The 18,593-nt window shown below is 36.5% G+C and overlaps 1 protein-coding gene and 1 long non-coding RNA gene across 3 annotated transcripts in view; one reads left to right on the top strand and one right to left on the bottom strand.

Annotated features, from left to right (window-relative positions):
* The window catches only part of LOC145303399 (uncharacterized), a 231,680-nt gene extending 220,337 nt beyond the window's left edge, over positions 1 to 11,343 (top strand). The window contains exon 3 of the long non-coding RNA XR_013873706.1: positions 11,223 to 11,343. This is a non-coding gene — a long non-coding RNA (uncharacterized LOC145303399). The remainder of the gene's footprint in view (positions 1 to 11,222) is intronic.
* Positions 1 to 18,593, bottom strand: part of LOC145303397 (proline-rich protein 5-like) — a 493,349-nt gene that overhangs the window by 312,078 nt on the left and 162,678 nt on the right. The window lies entirely within an intron of this gene.

The following is an 18,593-nucleotide window of genomic DNA, read 5'->3' as shown; positions in this document are numbered from 1 at the left end:
AACAAAAACAAAAAAAAAACAAATAAACAAAAAACACACACACGCACAGGAAAATCTGTATCTCTTATTTTCAGTGCCAATTCACTGACGGTTAACTGCATAGGACAAACAGAGGAAAGGCACCCCCAAAGTAAATTTTTTCTCACCTCACGAGCTCGTACTTTGAAAACTGCTGGGCCCTCCTGCTTTACACCTTGGAACTCTCTTTGGAAAAGAACTCTTCTATCACTGTTTTTCTGTTTTGAGCAAAAGCATGGCCCCCTATCCGTCTGAGTTTGGTTTTTTATCCCTTTAAAGTCTACGGAATTCTTGCGGTTAATCTCGCCTTTTTCCCAATAAAACCAACCACGCCTACCGCGTCTTCTTCTTCTTCTTCTTCTTCTTCTTCTTCTTCTTCTTCTTCTTCTTCTTCTTCTTCTTCTTCTTCTTCTTCCAGCCTTCGTCTTTTGCCATTATCTACATCCACACTGAATATCTGCTACCCCAGCGTCTCGTTGACGGTTACAAATCTCTGACTTCCACTCTCTGAAGGTGTATCAAAGCAGGCCATTCGCGGGCCCGTGTCCCACTATGGGTCTCAGGTCTCTTACATGGCGTGGCATTCCATCAACTGATATATTCTGTGTACTGGTACTCCCAGTCATACGTCCCACTACATATTTTGTGGTACATAGACCATGTGGAGCCTTTACCCACACTTGGTCACTCGTTTGGAAGACAGTCTGCTGTTGATTGTATATCGGTTCCGCTGTTTCATCAATTCCTTTAAGCTGTATGCAGTACCGATAGACCATGTTGGCAGGTGCTGCAGCAGAGGACTAGTCATCCTTTAGTATAAAGTTGTACCGGCATACTGCCTCTGGCATAGTACACCGTTTTGTGGCTGTGATCCTTTTCACACTTCTATGACATCGCTCGATGATGCCGTTACTGGAGGGGACACACACACAACGAAATCGAAGTCTGATTCTCTATTCATCCATGAAAGCTTTAAAGAAGCTGCTCTGAGAGGCAATGTCATTATCCATTAGAATTTCTGATGACAGCCCTCGTTCATGGAAAAGCATCCCTAGCTGGTTGATTATACTTTTCACATCTTGCTGAGCAAACTGAGTGGGGCTGCAGTGAATCAATATAAAACAATGGGCTCCATTATAATGAGTGATATCCATCACTATTCTATGCCATGTTCGTTTAACATTTAAAGCCCCCTTTGATCGGTGTATGGATGACGGATCGATCGACTGACATTCTTCGCATTCTCTGACGACGGTTCTCCCGGCGGCTTTGGAAACCCTAGAGTTAATTTGTTTCACAAAGTAGAGTGTCCGTTTCACACCAGGCTGACAGCTTTGTTCATGAACAATTTTTATCTGGTCCAACCTGACCGAGATCATGAATGTAATGCAGGTAGGTTGCACAGGCTCAGTGTTCCTCTTAATTGCATTAAGCCACTGCTGAGACACTCTAGTCAATCGCTCTGTCTTGTTTTGGCTAGATTTGACCAAGAACACAACCATCGGCAAACAACCACGCCTACCGCTCCTTCTTCTTCTTCTTCTTCTTCTTCTTCTTCTTCTTCTTCTTCTTCTTCTTCTTCTTCTTCTTCTTCTTCTTCTTCTTCCAGTCCTCGCGTATCGACAACAGACAGAGAAGACCTTTTAGAGGTGAGTGCGTTAGAAGAATTACTGCTACATACTTAGTTTATTTTTAAAATAGATGTTGTTCCATTATTTTTTACGCCAATGTTTTAGACAGTTTTTTTTAATTCCTGAATCCTTCGTTTGTCAGTATTATAAGAACACTGAGGTATTTAAATTAGAGTATCCTCCATGAGTTCTCGAATCTTCTTTTCCACTGTTATAACCATGTTTAAAGGGCTACAAGGTAAACAGAACACGAAAATAAAGTAGCAAAATGTATTAGCAAAAATATACAAAAGTTTGAGTCTAATCGATTTCGGTTGGTCCACTAGATATCGACTCCCCCATTAATGCCTTATCTTCCAGTATTTATAGTGTATGGATCAGTTAATTCATACGTTACCCATGTAGTTCTGTCACAATAATAACAGGAAATTATGACACCTAAAGGCAGTATGTTCACAATTTTGCACAAGTATTTGTCAATGAGAAAGTTGTGTTCAAAACTGATGCTCCATTTGCGCACAGTCGATGAAAAACAACAACGCTTCACTGATTCAGAATGTTGTTTGCAATTGATTCAACAAAACAATAGATAATTTTTGCATTAATTTGTGGCAATGGATGAAACATGGACCCACCACTTCACTTGTGTCAAATCAGTATTCAGCTGAGTGGACAGCAGTAGGTGAAAGCTGTCCAAAGCAATCAAAGGCAATAATTAGTAGGCATGATTTTGGCCTCTGTATTTTTGGAATATGCAAGATATTTTGTTAATTGATTACCTTGAAAAAGTAAGAACCCTCACTAGCGAATATTATTATTTTTTTTTGCGTTTGAAGATAGAAAACGCAAGAAATGATCACAAATGAAGAAGAAAATGTGTTCTTTCATAAAAAAATGCATAATGTAACAATTTTAGAGATTTCCTCTGTTACTATAGATAGAACTGATATTATCATTTAAGCATGGTGAAAGGACTATTCTATGGCTAATTATACATTACCTGAAAGTACTTTGTTCAGACTCCTCGGCTTAACATTCACAGGGAACATGAGTTAGAACAGATACATCGAGGGTATTGTCGAGGCTGCTGCAAAGAAGGTGGGTTCTCTCTACCATGCTAGAAAATTACTTACGCCTGAGAATGTCCTGTCTCTCTACAAGACCACAATTCGCCTATATATGGAGTTTTGTTGCCACATTTAGGCTGATGCATCTGCTACTAGTCTCTCAATTCTGGACAGGGTTCAAAAGAGAGTCGCAAACCTGATAGGTCACGAATGGTCGGCTAGGTTTCAACCTCTGTTTCATTGACGGAATATTGCATCCCTCTGCCTATTTTACAAATATTTTAATGGTAGGTGCTCTGACGAACTACAAGGGTACATCCTCTACCTTAATATCCCCGACAAACCCGATAAGCAGCAAAATCCCATCCTACACAGTAAAGATTCCCAGATGTCAGAAAGCCTTCTATTCTAATAGTTTCTTTCCTAGAACTGCTAGATTTTGGAATTCCCTTCTGGGTTCCTGCTTCCCTGACTGTACTGACATGGAGAAGTTCAATTGTAATGTAAACAGACATCTTGAAACTCAACTCTCTACATACTATGCCTGCAAATTATGTCCCAGCATCAAAGTGGCACTGTGCCTTGTTTGGGGTAGAAATGAAAAAAAAATACCTCACAAGTCGATTACAAACTATATGAATTGCACTTGAAATTACTTCTACATCCACCTTATTCTTTTCTCAACAGAAAAATTTTAATGACGATGAACGTCTTTAAAATTTATACAAACATTCCACATAACGAGGCCGTCCTAACTTGCAAAGAATTTCTTACAGGCAAAGATTTCATGATAAAAAAATACAAGACGTATGCAATTTCAATTTAATTGCAAGCACTACCTATCAATCAGAGTACCGTCATAAGCACGGAAATGGCGCCTAGTTACACTAATATATTTATGTATATATTAGAAAACTAAATTTATTAACTATTATCCTCTTAAACTTAGTCTCTACTGTAGATATATAAACAACATTTTTTTATATGAACACATGGACTCGACAACTTAGTGAATTTTCATCAATACGCCAAGAATTAACATTACACAATTAAATTCATCATTGCATATTTGTACACCTCAATTCCATTACTAGATATAATAATCCAACCCTAAAATAACATATCTGCCTCCATGTACATTAAACTGACAAACAACCACACACTCCTCAACTACTCTAGCCACCACCCTATGTCTAAAAATCCATTATATATAGTGTCACCATCAAACGTCTTTTTAGAACTCCATTGTTATATCTTTTACATAAATTCATAAATTAACATACTTCTATGAAACCAACTTCCCTATAAAATTTATGAAATCAGTCATAAAATGAAGAGTAATTGCATTATTTTTATGATATTTACGCCGTCTTTGATTTTTCAAATCGTAAATTAAAAAAAAAAAAAAATGGCGTAAATATTAAAAACAATGCAACTGCTCTTTATTTTTTTTCGGATTTAAGTAAGCATGCCCAAATTATTATTTTTTCTTCTTGAAGTTAATGAGTTCTTATTATTCTGATAATTCAGGGCAGAAAAAAATTAAACTAGTTGACATAATAATTATATGATTGTTTCTGCACTAAGAAACAGGTGCTGTCAAGAATTGAACATTTTAGCGTGCCGAAAGAAATAAACGGCAAGATGAACAACATCTTGGTATTTGGAATATAAACTTTTTGTCATTACACGGTAAAAAAGCCTATAGAACAAGCATATTCAGCATACTTCTGACTACCACGAAAAACTACAAACCATCCTTGACGACTGCTTAAAATAAAAAAATATAAAGATGAATAATAATCCTACAATCATACTAAAGATACAACTTAACAAACTCATCACTGCTAATAATGCCCAAGTTGGAAATTACCAATTTCCCAAAATTATTGGTGAATATAAACCTAGATATCTGTATGGAATGGTCAAAATGCATAAACCGAACTTACTATAAAAGGAATATTTACACCCAAATAGAGGGAGTCTCAATAGGTTCAATCCTCGGTCTGCTATTTAGCGAGTTCTATATGAGTGATCTCGAAAACAAGATATTAAATTACATCAGCAAACCCTCTATCTATGTGCGGTATGTTGTTGATACTATCATCCTAGCCAATAACAATGAACAAATACTAAAACTGAAGGAGCTCTTTCAAGATAACGCCAGACTTAAATTCACAAGAGAAATAAATGTTAATAATAAAATTCCTCTTTTTGACGTCCTCATTGATACTTCTAACACCATCAGCACCTCCAACTACAAAAACCTACTAGCCTTAAGTTCTGACTTCTGAATCTTAAGGGCAAATGTCCCCATCAATATAAGATAGCCATAATCAAAAACCTTCGTAATCATGCCAACCTAATCTCCTCTAACAGAAAAAGAACAAAACAAAACAAAACAAATAACAAAACACTACTACTCGAACTAAAAATATCAAGGAAGTCCTCATCAATAACGGATTTTTTTTACATGGGGGGGGCACCACTTATCAAGGCCCGGAGGCCACTCAGGGATAAGGGTTATTGTGTGTACAGTAATCAATGAGATAGTATTGTAGTAATCATTAGTATTGGAGATTTGATAAAGTGTCTTACTTAAGGGGGCAGTTTGTCAGGAATTTGTTTATGTTGGACTTGAAGACATCCAAGTTGTAGTCAGGTGGGAAACAGGTGAACGGAAGAGAGTTCCACAACTGTGCACTTCTGAGAAAGAAGTTTTGCTCATGGAATCTACGTTTGGATTTAGGCACAGATAAAGAGTGGGGAAAATTATTGACAGTAGTTTCAGCCAAACGGGTGTTTCTTGTGAAAGATTGGCGAGGGGGGACCAGAGATTGGAGCTCAGACGAGCACTTGCCATGGAAATAACGATAAAACAAAGACAGGCTCGCAATGTCTCTTCTGTGGGAGAGAGGCTGCAGGGAAGAGAAAAGGGCATCCCCCACCAAACCACGGAGTCTATTTTGTACTCTGTCAAGGCAGGATAGGCTGTTTTTAGCAGCTCCTGCCCAGATGTGTCAGTTGTACTCCATCCTTGGACGTACTTGGCTTTTATACAGATAGAGAATTGCATTAGTAGTGAGATATCTTCTGGAGCGGTAGAAGGATCCCACCATTTTCCCAGCATCCCTGGCAACAGATTTGAAGTACGTGTTCCATTTCAGATCAGGAGTAACGGTCAAGCCCAGAAGTTTGTCAAAACATGAAGCCTCCCCAAGACGAGAGCCATCCATTTCAATTGATGCCAGATGGGAATCAGAGCATTGATGATGTAAAGATAGAAGCTTGGTTTTAGATGCATTAAAAGTGACCAGCCACCTCTTCCCCCATTGTACCATGCGCTCAAGATCAGAGGAGAGAGAATTAGAGAGAACTTTGTCATTTACGGCCTTTGATGTGTTGCCATAGATGGTCCTGTCATCAGCATAGATGTCAACGAATTATTTAAGTATGTGTTTTAGGAGAAAATTGATGCAGATCAGGAAGAGAGTTGGGCCCAGGATGGACCCCTGAGAGACTCCAGTATTAATACTGTGGGCCTCTTATTTCTGCCCATCAACCACTACTCTTATGAACCTATCACTGAGAAAACATTTACAGTAATACCGTAGCTAGAAATCTTGTGAAGTAGGCCCTTATGCCATACCTTATCGAAGGCCTTCGATATGTCAAGAGCAATTGCCCTGGAAAGGAAACCTTTGTCAAGAGATTCACTAACCCTATGTGATATAACCATTAGCACATCTGCTGTAGATCTTGCAGAGCGGAAACCATATTGCATGTCACTAAGAAGGTTGTTTCTGTTGAGGTGGTTGACTACTTCTTTATTTAATATAGATTCCAACAACTTACTCATGATACACAGGAGACTTATTGGTCTGTACTGAGAGGGAGATGACTTTTGGCCTGAATTCTTAAATACAGGCGATACTGATGAGGTTTTCCAGGGTGTTGGAAAGCACTTCTCCTTAAGGCAATGCTTAAACAGTTTTGTAAGTATGGAAGCAAATTCTGGTTGGAGCTTTTTTAACACTATAATTGGGATGCCGTCAGGGCCAGTTGCTTTACTGGAATCAAGGTTCTTGATTAGCTTGGCGACCTCAAGCACAGATATTTGTATGTTGCATAGCATGTTGTCTGTTATAGGATGAAATACGGGGAGTTGATAGCCATTGTCGCATAGGGTAGAATTAGCTGCAAAGTTCTTTGCAAATAGTCTGGCCTTGTCTGATGCTGACGAGATAACCTCAGGTCCATTGATAATAGTTGGGATAGAACGCACGTTTCTATTCAAGATCCTGTTTGCTATTTGCCAGAACTGGTGGGAATCAAACCCCTGCTCAGACTGAGCATATAGCTCTCTTGCATTTTTTATTACTCTTTTACAGTGGTTGCTGGCAGTCCTGAAAGCAGCTTTAGTCTCAGTACATCTATTACGTTGGTAGCTATTGAAAAAGTGATTTCTGTGCACGATGGCAGCAGCACATTCAGGGGAGAACCATGGCTGGCTGTTAGGTTTTTGTTGGAATTTTTTGGATGGTATGAATCGGTCTATGCCTACAATTAACCATTCGGTCAGGTCTTATACTATAGAGGACACATCCTTTTTAAACATGGAATGCTGAGCTAGGTCAGATATGAATGTATGGAAGCTATCCCAGTCAGCCATAGAGTATCGATATACAGTATGGTGGAGAGGTACGTCTGAAGACTTATTACATTTCATTTTTATCTTAACTGTTACAACAGAGTGGTCAGAGGATCCCAGAGGAGATAGAACGGAACATGAACACAGCTCAGGGTTCGTGAACAATCTGAGTGAGGTCATAGGCAATGGCAAAATCATGTCAAAACCTCCCCTCATCATCGGTTTTATTTTAGTGGGTCAGCCATTCCACATTATGGACATTGAAGTCACCGCAAATATGAATGTTAGCCGAAGGATGAGCAGACAGGATGTGGTCAATTTTCTCAGATATACTCCTAAAGATAGTAACCCCACTGTTGTGGGGGTGATAGAGGGCAAATATAAATGCAGTGGTGTAAGCTAGTGCAACTCGGAAGCACATATAAGGTAAATTAGGGTCTTCTCCGGAGATATCCCTACGACATGGAAAGCCATCTTTGATGTAGGTACATATTACATGCCTATGGCGATCTTGGGGGTCAGATTTAGATGTTAAGTTAGAGTATCCTTTAATCATGAATTCATCTAGAGAAGTGGTTGGCCCTATGCCAGTTTCACTTAGAAATAATATGTCAGGTTTCGCCTCCTGTAATTGTGTTTCAACCTCTGGAATGTTGGAACGTAGACCCCTGATGTTGGAGAAGGAGACCTGGTAGTAGGGGTCTACGTTGGAGGATGGGGTTCTATGTTCATTCGTGTTTCTTTTTTGGAGATTTGTCATGATTGTTGAGGTTTTGGGGTTTGTGGAGCAGGTCGGTAGACTTGGTTGGAGCAAGACAGAGAGAGAAAATAAGAGAGAAAAAGACAAGAATTTTTTTTTTTTGTGGCACATGATAAGGTAAAGCCGTAACAATTACCCACTAGTATGGCATCGAGAGGCCCTACCAGAAACTACTGCATGGTCCAGAATCCATTCACCAAATGGCAATGCAGCAGCCTCTGTACTTTGCACCTGCTGATAAGACAGCCTCCTTAGTGGTTAATCCAAGGTTCGGGTCCCTGACTATCAGGCGGGTAACGTCAGCCCAGATGAAATGTTTACCTCCAGCACCCTTACTAGTGAGATGACCACAAGGATAGACATAGAAACAGAAATTTTCCGACATCTCAGGCTACTCTTTACAAACAACATAGTTTACTAGCAAATAAAATCAATCCTCCGGAACTTAAAAAACACCACCACAAACAGTAATACCGATCAACACAAAATCCCAATACAATTAACGTTTTCTATTTTTTTTTTTTACACAGTGATCACCACTTATCAAGGCCCGGAAGCCACTCAGGAATAAGAGTTATTGCAAGTACATAACGTTAGTGTGGAGATTTGATGAAGTGTTTACTTAAGGGGGCGGTTTATTAGGAATTTGTTAACGTTGGACTTGAAGACATCCAAGTTGTAGTCCGGTGGGAAGCAACTAGGATTTAAATTGGAAGAAAAGACCATAAAATATTATTCATAGATACGTTTTCCCCACTGACAAAAATAACCTTAGACTTATTATATACTAGCGAGGGTGGCTGGCGTTGCTCGGGTGTTTGGAGTGAAAAAAAAGTGGTAGTAGGCAGGCAGATTAGAAGGTGGAAAAAGAAAATGAAAGAAAATCTGAAATCTTACCGCTACGCTACGACACAAGAGGAAGTGAAAAAGCATTCAAATTTATCGATGTCAAGTTGACTTGAAGTAAATAAGTTAAGAATCATGCGGGCGCAGAAATGAACGTTGGCTGAAAGCCCAGTTAAGCTTTCAGCTTTCTGCCTTATTTTGCTTCCCCACGATGTTAGGGAAAACCAGCTCCCCACAAAAAGGGTGAACTTTCCAAATGAAAAGCAATTGTCTGATATGAAAAGTTGTCAGCATACCCGGAAACCTATAAAAGTTGACATGTCGAATGTGAACGATGAGTTGGACGTAATGTAAAAATGTACCGAATTTATAAGGGAACAAAATTTAAATTTCCGTTCCATTTTTATAACAACCATAAAGCAGAGCATTCTATGCAAATTTTACCTAACTTTTTTTTTTTTTAAACAGTGGTCACCACTTATCAAGGCCCGGAAGCCACTCAGGGGTAAGGGTTATTGCAAGTACATTACGCTAGTGTGGAGATTTGATGAAGTGTTTACTTAAGGGGGCGGTTCATTAGGAATTTGTTAACGTTGGACTTGAAGACATCCAAGTTGTAGTCAGGTTGGAAGCAGGCAGACGGAACAGCGTTCCACAGGCGTGCAGTTCTAAGAAAGAAGCTTTGTTCATGGAATCCGCGTTTTGATTTAGGCACAGATATAGAGTGAGGGAAATTTTTCACAGTGGATTCAGCTAGACGGGTGTTTTTCGTGAAATCAATGTTATTTTTACATTAATGTTATTTTTATTTAAGTAAAAATAATATTTAGCTTTGGATATAAATTTCTAAACACCTTTCACACTAAATAATTTAGGTGACTGAAATAGGAATCTAATTGAATCTTTAATTTCCTGAATAGTAAAAAGATGACCCACAATGGTCGATTTGCAGCTAATATCTATTGTTTAGGTACGGGCAAAAATAAACGAATTTTTTTGTAGGTTTCCAACAACATTTTGATTGTATTTGAAAGATTAAGGACTAAACTTAATTTTCAAAAGAAAAAAAAATATTTGTACACGTGAAAAAAAAGTTATGAAAAATGTTTTCACGGCGAACTTAACCAATTCAGCGAAATTTTGAAGTTAAATAAATTTGTTGTAAAAATCCTTTAAAAGATAAATATTAGTTTTCTAGAGCTATTTAAAAGATGATTAGTAAAGTAAAGGCTTAAGATATTGAATTAAATACAAAAAAGAATTAAATATAAAAATAGCATCGGTAGTGCGAGAAATTCATTTTGCTTCGAGTTATATCGAACTCATTAATACGGACTTTATGGGCTATTTTCGTAACGTTCCTGTAAAAATTATTTTATTTTTTTTTTTATTGTTAAAAATTACGATGCTTTATTTATGTATATATATATATATATATATATATATATATATATATATATATAAATAAACACATTCTGTTTACACTAAAGATCCTTTTAGTGATGTCACGTGACGTGATATGTCCCCAAATAAAAAAAAATGGCCTATCGGTACAAAGAAAAATTAAGAATAATGTTATAATTAAAAAAAAGATATATAAAAACACGCATGGGTACAGTAAACATATTATACTAAAATGTGGAAGCCATCGGTCCAGTGGTTATTTAGACTACTAATAACGAACGAACCAAGAATTACATTTATATATATAGAGATTTTATTGTATTTATTTCATATTAATATTAACAAGCTACTAGTGATTCAAACTGTTCAATGGGGACTTTAGATATATCCTGAACCATCAGGATAACTATATTTTACAAAATAATAACATTATAATCATTTTTGTATTGGGATGTATAAGCACCCCATGGGACAGATCATGTTTGGAACACCCAGGTGACTAACGCAGGGTTACTTAATCTAATTTGTCTACAACCAATTGTAATAAATGCATGTGTTGTTGAATTCCATTGTTTCTTCTGCATTATTCCCCTGTACTTTTCCATTGCATGTGTTGTAAACGATAACACTCACTAAATATGGAATGTATTATTCCTAAACACGTGGTCAACTAATATTAGGTTGACAAGAAAGTTCTTGCGGAATTTTCAATTTTGATTTCAATTGATGTATTTTCAAATAAGTTTTTGCTATAATACCTTTAATTTATATGTCATTTAAAAAACATTCGTTTTTCGCTCTATTTAATCGTTTTAATTACAATTGTTTTTATGTCTTCTTTTCAGAACGTTGAATACAAGATGGTAAAAGATCACTAATTTCTTATTTCAATTCAAGCGAGGCCGAAAAGCTGCTGCAACAGCTCATGATATAAACGAAGCGTTTAGCCTAGGAACCACTACTGGACGCACAGCACAATAATGGTGGTTTAAAAAGTTTTGTTGTGGTGACAAAAGTCCTGAAGATGATGAGCATAGTAGTCGGCCAAAGGATGTTGATAATGATCAATCAAGAGCTCTAGTTGAAACCAATCCACGCACAACTGTTCGAGAACTTGCTTCTGAATTAGACATAACATATACAAAGATTTCAACCACTTGAGAGTGATTAGAAAGACAAAAATCTTGATAAATGAGTGCCTCACGAATTGAATGACAACCAAAAGAAACGCCATTAGGAAATGTCATCTTTCCTTCTTTTAGACAAGAACGACCCGTTTCTCGACCGGGTTGTGACTTGCAATGAAAAATAAGTTCTTTATGACAACCAGCAATGCTCAGCTCAATGATGAAGCTCCATAATACTTCCCGAAGCTAGAGCTGCACCAAAAGAAGGTCATGCTGACTGTTTAGTGGTCTGCAACTAGTCTCATCCATTACAGTTTTTTGAATGCAGGCGAAAACATTTTGGCAGATAAGTATTGTCAACAAATGGATGAAACGCATCAGAAACTTCGAGAACAACACTCAGCACTAGTCAATAGGAAAGGCTCAATTCTCCTCAACGACGCACGTTGCTAAACCCTACAGAAGTTGAATGAATTGGGCTACGTAAGTCTGCCTCATCACCATACTTGCCTACTGACTACCACTTTTTCAAGCATCTCAACAACTTTCTGAGTGAGAAATGCTTAAAAACCCTAAGCGATATCAAAAACGCCTTCCTTGAACCATTTACCTTTGGAATGCTCTTCCTGCTTCCTCTTTCCTCAGCTGTAGCAATGTGCAGAAAATTAAATGCATTTTGAACACACACCTTACTGCCCAAATCCATACTTAGCTCTCCTCCTGTGAGTCTTGTCATCACAGTAGCCCTTATGTCCTAATGACAATATGCTTTATTTAGGGCGAATAAAATTTAAAAAAAAGTCTCATTCTAAATCTTCCTTTAGTGTGTAGTATAATTTTATTTTTTGTCAAATGAATACTGTAATACACAAATGCATACCCCCCACACACTGACATATATATATATATATATATATATATATATATATATATATATATATATATATATATATATATATATATATATTCAGAGTGTCCATGAAGTCCATGTGCATTAAAAAAATTATAACTTTATTTGCATTTGCGATAGAAATAATCTGTAAAAAATGTTATAAAGTTTTATGTACCTAGTTTTTTTATGACTAGCAGGACCCATTAACCGGCATTGCCCGGTGGAAGCATGCCTTTTCCCCTCGTTAAAAGTTTAAGTTCGGCTGTTGTTGGTATTGCCCAACCCCCAACCCTTAACCTTCTTATGTTAAGAACGGCTTTTGGAATAGACACTCCCAACATCCCCATGGTAAGAATGGCTTTCGGAATGGACACCCCAACCTACTCCTGTTAAGAACAGTTTTCAGAATAGACAGCCCATTTTGTAGTGGGTGGGTTGTCAAAATATCTGACCCAAGTTTAATCTTGATAATCGTTGTCCTGATCCCCACACGCAAATTCTATGAACCAACTTTGAAAGTTTGGTTGTGCAGTGTCGGTCGGAAAAATGTAAGTGCTGGGTACTTATGTATTTTTTGTTACCCTGCTGACATAATAATGTTATCATTTTGGAAGCTATTCTGAACATGTTAGAGGAAGGTGTTTTGTAAGTAATCTTCCACCTTAAAATTTAATAATAACATGATTACATGTTCAATAATAACGTTATTAAATTTTCGCTGTATAAAGTTAGTGAAGCATGTCAAAATGTAGAAAAAAAACTTAAGTTTAGATCAAGTGAGATATCCGTTTTGACCTTTAAGATCCACTTTTAGTTATAGGATGTGCGTCGGTCAAGAAAAAAAAACAGTAAAAGAAAAGAAAAGGTAAAGTCGGTAACTACATTGCTCGAAATCTTCTATTAAATATTAGTATTTTTATAATGCAAATAGGTCACAAATATGTAGATAAATCATTTTTTTTTTTTTGCTTTTTAATAATTTTGCAACTGTAGTTTCTACAAAGTAACTTTATGCTTAATCACCTTGATTTAACTCAACGGTATTTTTTACAAAATGTAGAAAAAAAAAGTGATATTGCTTTATATTAAAAAGACTACCTATTTGCGTACAATGATAATGCTGTATTTTTTTATTTTAACGCAAATAGGTCACACATAACCTAAGTAAATGATAAAGTTTATTTTTATTCGAAAAATTACTTATTTGCGGACAATTTAAATGCGATCTTGTTTTTTTAAAATGCAAGTAGGTCACTAATAACGTAAGTGAAGGATAATTTTTATTTTAATAATTTCGCAACTGTATTTTCTAAAAAATAATTTTGTGCATAAGCACGTGGATTACACCCACAGTCATTTTTGTAAATAATGATTATAATAATAATAATAATAATAATAATAATAATAATAATAATAATAATAATAATAATAATAATGCTAAAAACAATTATATTGATTAATAATCGAAAAACTACTTATTTGCAGACAATTGCAATGCATACTAATTTGCCCTGTAAAATTATAAAAAGTTTGGTATACAAGATTAAAAATAACGGTGTATAAGATTAAAAATAAAAACAGACAAAAAAGTTCTGTTCGTATTATTTATAAGTAAAGGAAAGGTCTATAAACTTCTATGCGTATTGTTTAAAAGCAAATAAAACGTTCTGTCTAAAGTAAGTAAAAAGTTTGTAATGTTTTTCAAAAAGCTGTTTCTCTCTCACTCTCTCTCTTTTTCTGTCTCTGTCTGTCTCTGTCTCTCTCGCTCTCTGTCTTTCTCTATCTTTATCTCTCTATCTAGGTATGAGTCTATCTGCCTCTCCCCCTGTCTCTCTATAAGGCTATCTTACGCTGTCTGTGTATCTTTATGTGTCCGTGTGTATTTGTTTACAAAATCTATCGTTCGGCCGCAATATAGCAAACATCGAATATCGTGATTATGTCTTTGTTTTATGTTGCAGAAAACAATAAGTTTAATTGACAACAGTAGAAGAATTTAAGTAATCTTGTGGGGAAAAGGAAAATGAAACAGAAAAGAAATCAGTTGTTTGGCGGCCATGTTTTTTTAACAGCTATTGTGTTCGTTTATCCAATAAGGTATCTATTCTTGAAGAAGCAGGTTGAAAGGTGATGGAAATGTGTAAGGGATAAATTATTATTTTGTGTAATGAAAAGTTAATGCTTTGTAAAGGAGTTCATAATCCAGTTAAGAAGGGTGACTGAAGAACAGTGAGAGTATGTATATATCTTCCGGGTGTAAACTAGGGGCAGAAAGAATACTGTAGATAGAGAGGGAAAAATACGAACTACCTCCTCTGTAGATGATGGCGATCGTCATGATGCTTCTCCTAAGATGCAGTATAGGGTTTTAATCTAACGAATAAATTATAATTTCATTTTAATGCACACAGACTTAATGGACACGCTATATATATATATATATATATATATATATATATATATATATATATATATATAGTCTTTAAAGGGAATTAGACCTGGAGTCTAAAGAGCAGAGTTTATTTTAATATATTAGTAAATGTATTAAGATTTTTAAAAGAAAACTGCCCATTCAGAGACAAGATATAACAGCATGTCAAAAGATAGACCGACTGAATTTAAAACAAATTTTATAATGGAGCTAAATAAGGAATATCTGCCTATGCTAGTTTTATTTTGGTGTCTATAACTTCTCCCCCCACTGCTCATTTTTGCTGATGAGGAAACTATGTTTGAAGGACAAAACTTTTGTCAAATTAATGTCAATATTTATTGTCAATTTTAATTAAATGAACATCGTTTCCGAAACGATCGTAAAATCGAGTTGATGTTGTTTGTTTTTTCCTTTTGAAATTGATTTTTAATTCAATTATGAATCGTTTTATTCAATATTATTATTTACTAGACTACCCGTGACCCGTTGGGTCAGTATGTTATATTAGCCATGGAATTCATGTATGAGCATGACACTTGTGACATAAAGAATAAAGTGTCTTTCTTAGAACTGCCCGCCTGTGGAACTCTGGCTTGCTTTCCAGCTGACTACAATATAGTCGTTTTCAAGTCCAATGTAAACAAGTTCTTGTTGAGCCTTTTTTCTAAATAATCCATTTCTCTCTCATTTCCACAACTAACTATTAATATGCTGTTGTCTCAGTGGCTACCGTACACTCATCAACCCTTACCCTGAAGTGGCTTTCATGCCTTGATAAATTGTAACTAAAAATTATGTAAGTAAAAAAATATTAAATACATATATATAAATCCAAATGTGTCCTGTCAAAAAGGGCGATTAAAGGCAGGCATTTGCATCCAAGGTAAACTTTCTACCATCTGCGGAATCTATACAGAATTTTAACTGAACCCATTAATTAATCCACACGGGTAGATTGTTCTCGTTTGATCAGCTTTAAGAGGCTAAATTTCTTAAGTAAGTATTCTATTCTGGCAACAATTTTATTTGTTATGCCAAGATGAGAACAATAGTTAGAATAATTCAAATAATTCAAATTATCAATCCCCATCTAAAAACATCCAAAACATCATTTGTATTGTGTTTTGGCATCAAAGAATTCAATAGCAATTGATTTCGGGATCAAAGTGTAGTATCTGTTCCGGCAGATACTGCAAGCAAAGACCATATGTGGGGGAAATCTCATATATAAGACTTTGGTCAATGTAGGGGCAACCCTTCATACCAATCGTCACTATCCAGCTCCCCTATTCCCCGGGGAGTTGGTCCCCATTTCCCCTTCACTCCTCACATTAAAAATCGGCCTTGTGGCTAATTTGCTCGATGGGGGAGCAAATAAATACCAAAAATATACAAATCAGACTCTGTCTCTATCTCGCTCTTTCTCTCTCCCCCTCCCCCTCTATCTATCTATCTATCTATCTATCTATCTATCTATCTATCTATCTATCTATCTATCCTTCTCTCTTTCTTTCTTTCTGTCTTTCTTGTCTCTCTATCTCTCTCTCTTTCATAAATTTCTTGAAGTTGTTCTTGTCATGTCAATGAAAAATGTTCTCGGTGAGCAGAAAAGGGAAGCAAACAATTATTGTGTGGACAATAAAAATGCCATGGCGATCGGCTTTAATTTCCTCCTCACATCAGATTAACGTGACATCATTTCCTGTCAAACGGCGCATAATTTAAGCGATGATCAGCCATTTGCATCGCTTGTTAACTACTTAACAATGCACAGATGTGGGCCACCTTAAAGTAGGACTTAGGAAACTTAATGCGACTGTGCGTGTGTAACAGCGCCCGTCCTACCCTGTGCGGGAGGTGGGGGGCAACGACTTTTGTAATTGCCTATTTAAATGACAAGAGGACAAGTTGGAGCAAAATTAACGTTACGTGCATTTCCTTTTTTATTCTACATTTATGTCTTTGGTAAATGCAACTTTAATCTCACACATACACGCCCTTCCTCACTCACAATAATTTAATAATTTTAAGTATATATATATATATATATATATATATATATATATATATATATATACTAGCATGGGTGCCCGGCGTTGCCCGGGTATTTGGAGAGGTATGTTGAGCAAAAAAACAAAAACAAAACAAAGGGGTCAATTTTTTTTAACTTTGACATCTATTATGACCCCTTAAAATTTATTATTTTGGGCTCAAATCAAGTTATTAAGTTAGATCCATGTCCAAGGAACCTATATCTAAAATTTCAAGTGTTTAGACCCAAAATTGTCGGAGGAGTTTGGTAGAGTTCTCAAAGGTCAAATCGTTGAACTTTGACCCCTTAACAGCCAAATTTCTGGCCGAAAACTGATCACAAAAGTTTTCCCAAATCTCAGTATCCTGTATATCAAATTTCGAGTCTGTAGACTAAAAATTGACAGAGTTATTGCATAGGGAAATGTACACAGATCTACAGACTTGGAGTTTAGTATATAGAGTTTAGTATATAGAGTATTTGAATACAACAGTGTCTGCTCACAGGCTGCTACTATCGACAATAAAAAATAATAGTAAAAATTAACTTATATATGTAACAGTGCATATGAGTGCGTGGAAAGGATTAGCAGCAGTGGAGAACTTGTGAAGAGATTAGCAGCAGCAGTAGCCAAAAAGAGTCAAAATTACATTCATTTTTTATAGGATATTTGGGTGTGGTTTTCGCTTTGGAAAATGTGGGGTGTGTATTAATGCTGTGTGAATGTGAGCAGTAGGAGTTTTGAAGGGAGGTGTAGTGATACCTACTGCGTTTGTCATCTCTTCTTCATCATTGTCGTTTTTCATCTTTTTCTTGCCTGTGTCATCTTTTAGTTGTAGGGTTGATTGCCATCGACATTTGGTCCCCGTATGTGATCTTAGACACAGGCAAAAAGGCTGGCAGAGAAGATGGCAGAAACCTTGGACGAAAAGGAGATCAATGTATCAGCTCCCCTGATTCAGTTGCCCAGGTTCAACCATGATTATTAAACATCTCGACAGACTCAACCCAGAATCAACAACAAGCCTTTGACTTCATACGGAAAAGTCAAGCTCCACAGACATCAATAACAATCACAATGGAAGAAAGTCACACCAACGAATTAAACTGCAGCACACACATCAAAAATCTCAATGACTGGAAGAAGTCACACCAGTTTTAAAACGAGTTAAGCTAGATCATGCACATTAAACAACTCAACAACTGGTCGTTTGTTGATTCAACCAACACATAGGAGACCCGATCAACACAAACAATGCACACCGACACGGGTACTAACTTGCTTGTACCTGGCACCACAGACTTGCTTGCAAGCCTTTGTGTAACTGACTTTAACCACAGCATACCGTCAATCTCGACAAATATTTCCACAACACAAATGATAAAATCAACAAGTGTAGATTCACGAGCAGTCATCCCTTGGACTCTGCAGACGTGCTTGCAGACTAAGAACGCGAACAACCATGCAGACTCATTCGCACTCATCATTCTGACGATCCTTGCAAATACATTTGAAAAACATTTGCAGATACCTTCGACATTGTTTCTTTGGTAATTGATTTACAATCAATTATCCAGGAGGGGGCACTTGTCGTGGTTTCCACCAAAAAAAAACCGCTCACCTAAAAAGGATTCCAATTCAAAATGTAAAAACCACAGTCGGCGACCCTTCAACAAGTAATCTGACATGAATAATTATCTTGTGGAACTCTGAATAGTACAATTCCGGCT

The sequence above is a fragment of the Euprymna scolopes genome, chromosome 19 (assembly GCF_053919585.1).
Source record: "Euprymna scolopes isolate OS-2025 chromosome 19, ASM5391958v1, whole genome shotgun sequence".
Taxonomy (NCBI): Eukaryota; Metazoa; Mollusca; class Cephalopoda; order Sepiida; family Sepiolidae; genus Euprymna; species Euprymna scolopes.
The sequence above is the reverse complement of the archived record's forward strand: the minus strand, read 5'-3'. Positions and strand labels throughout refer to the sequence as shown.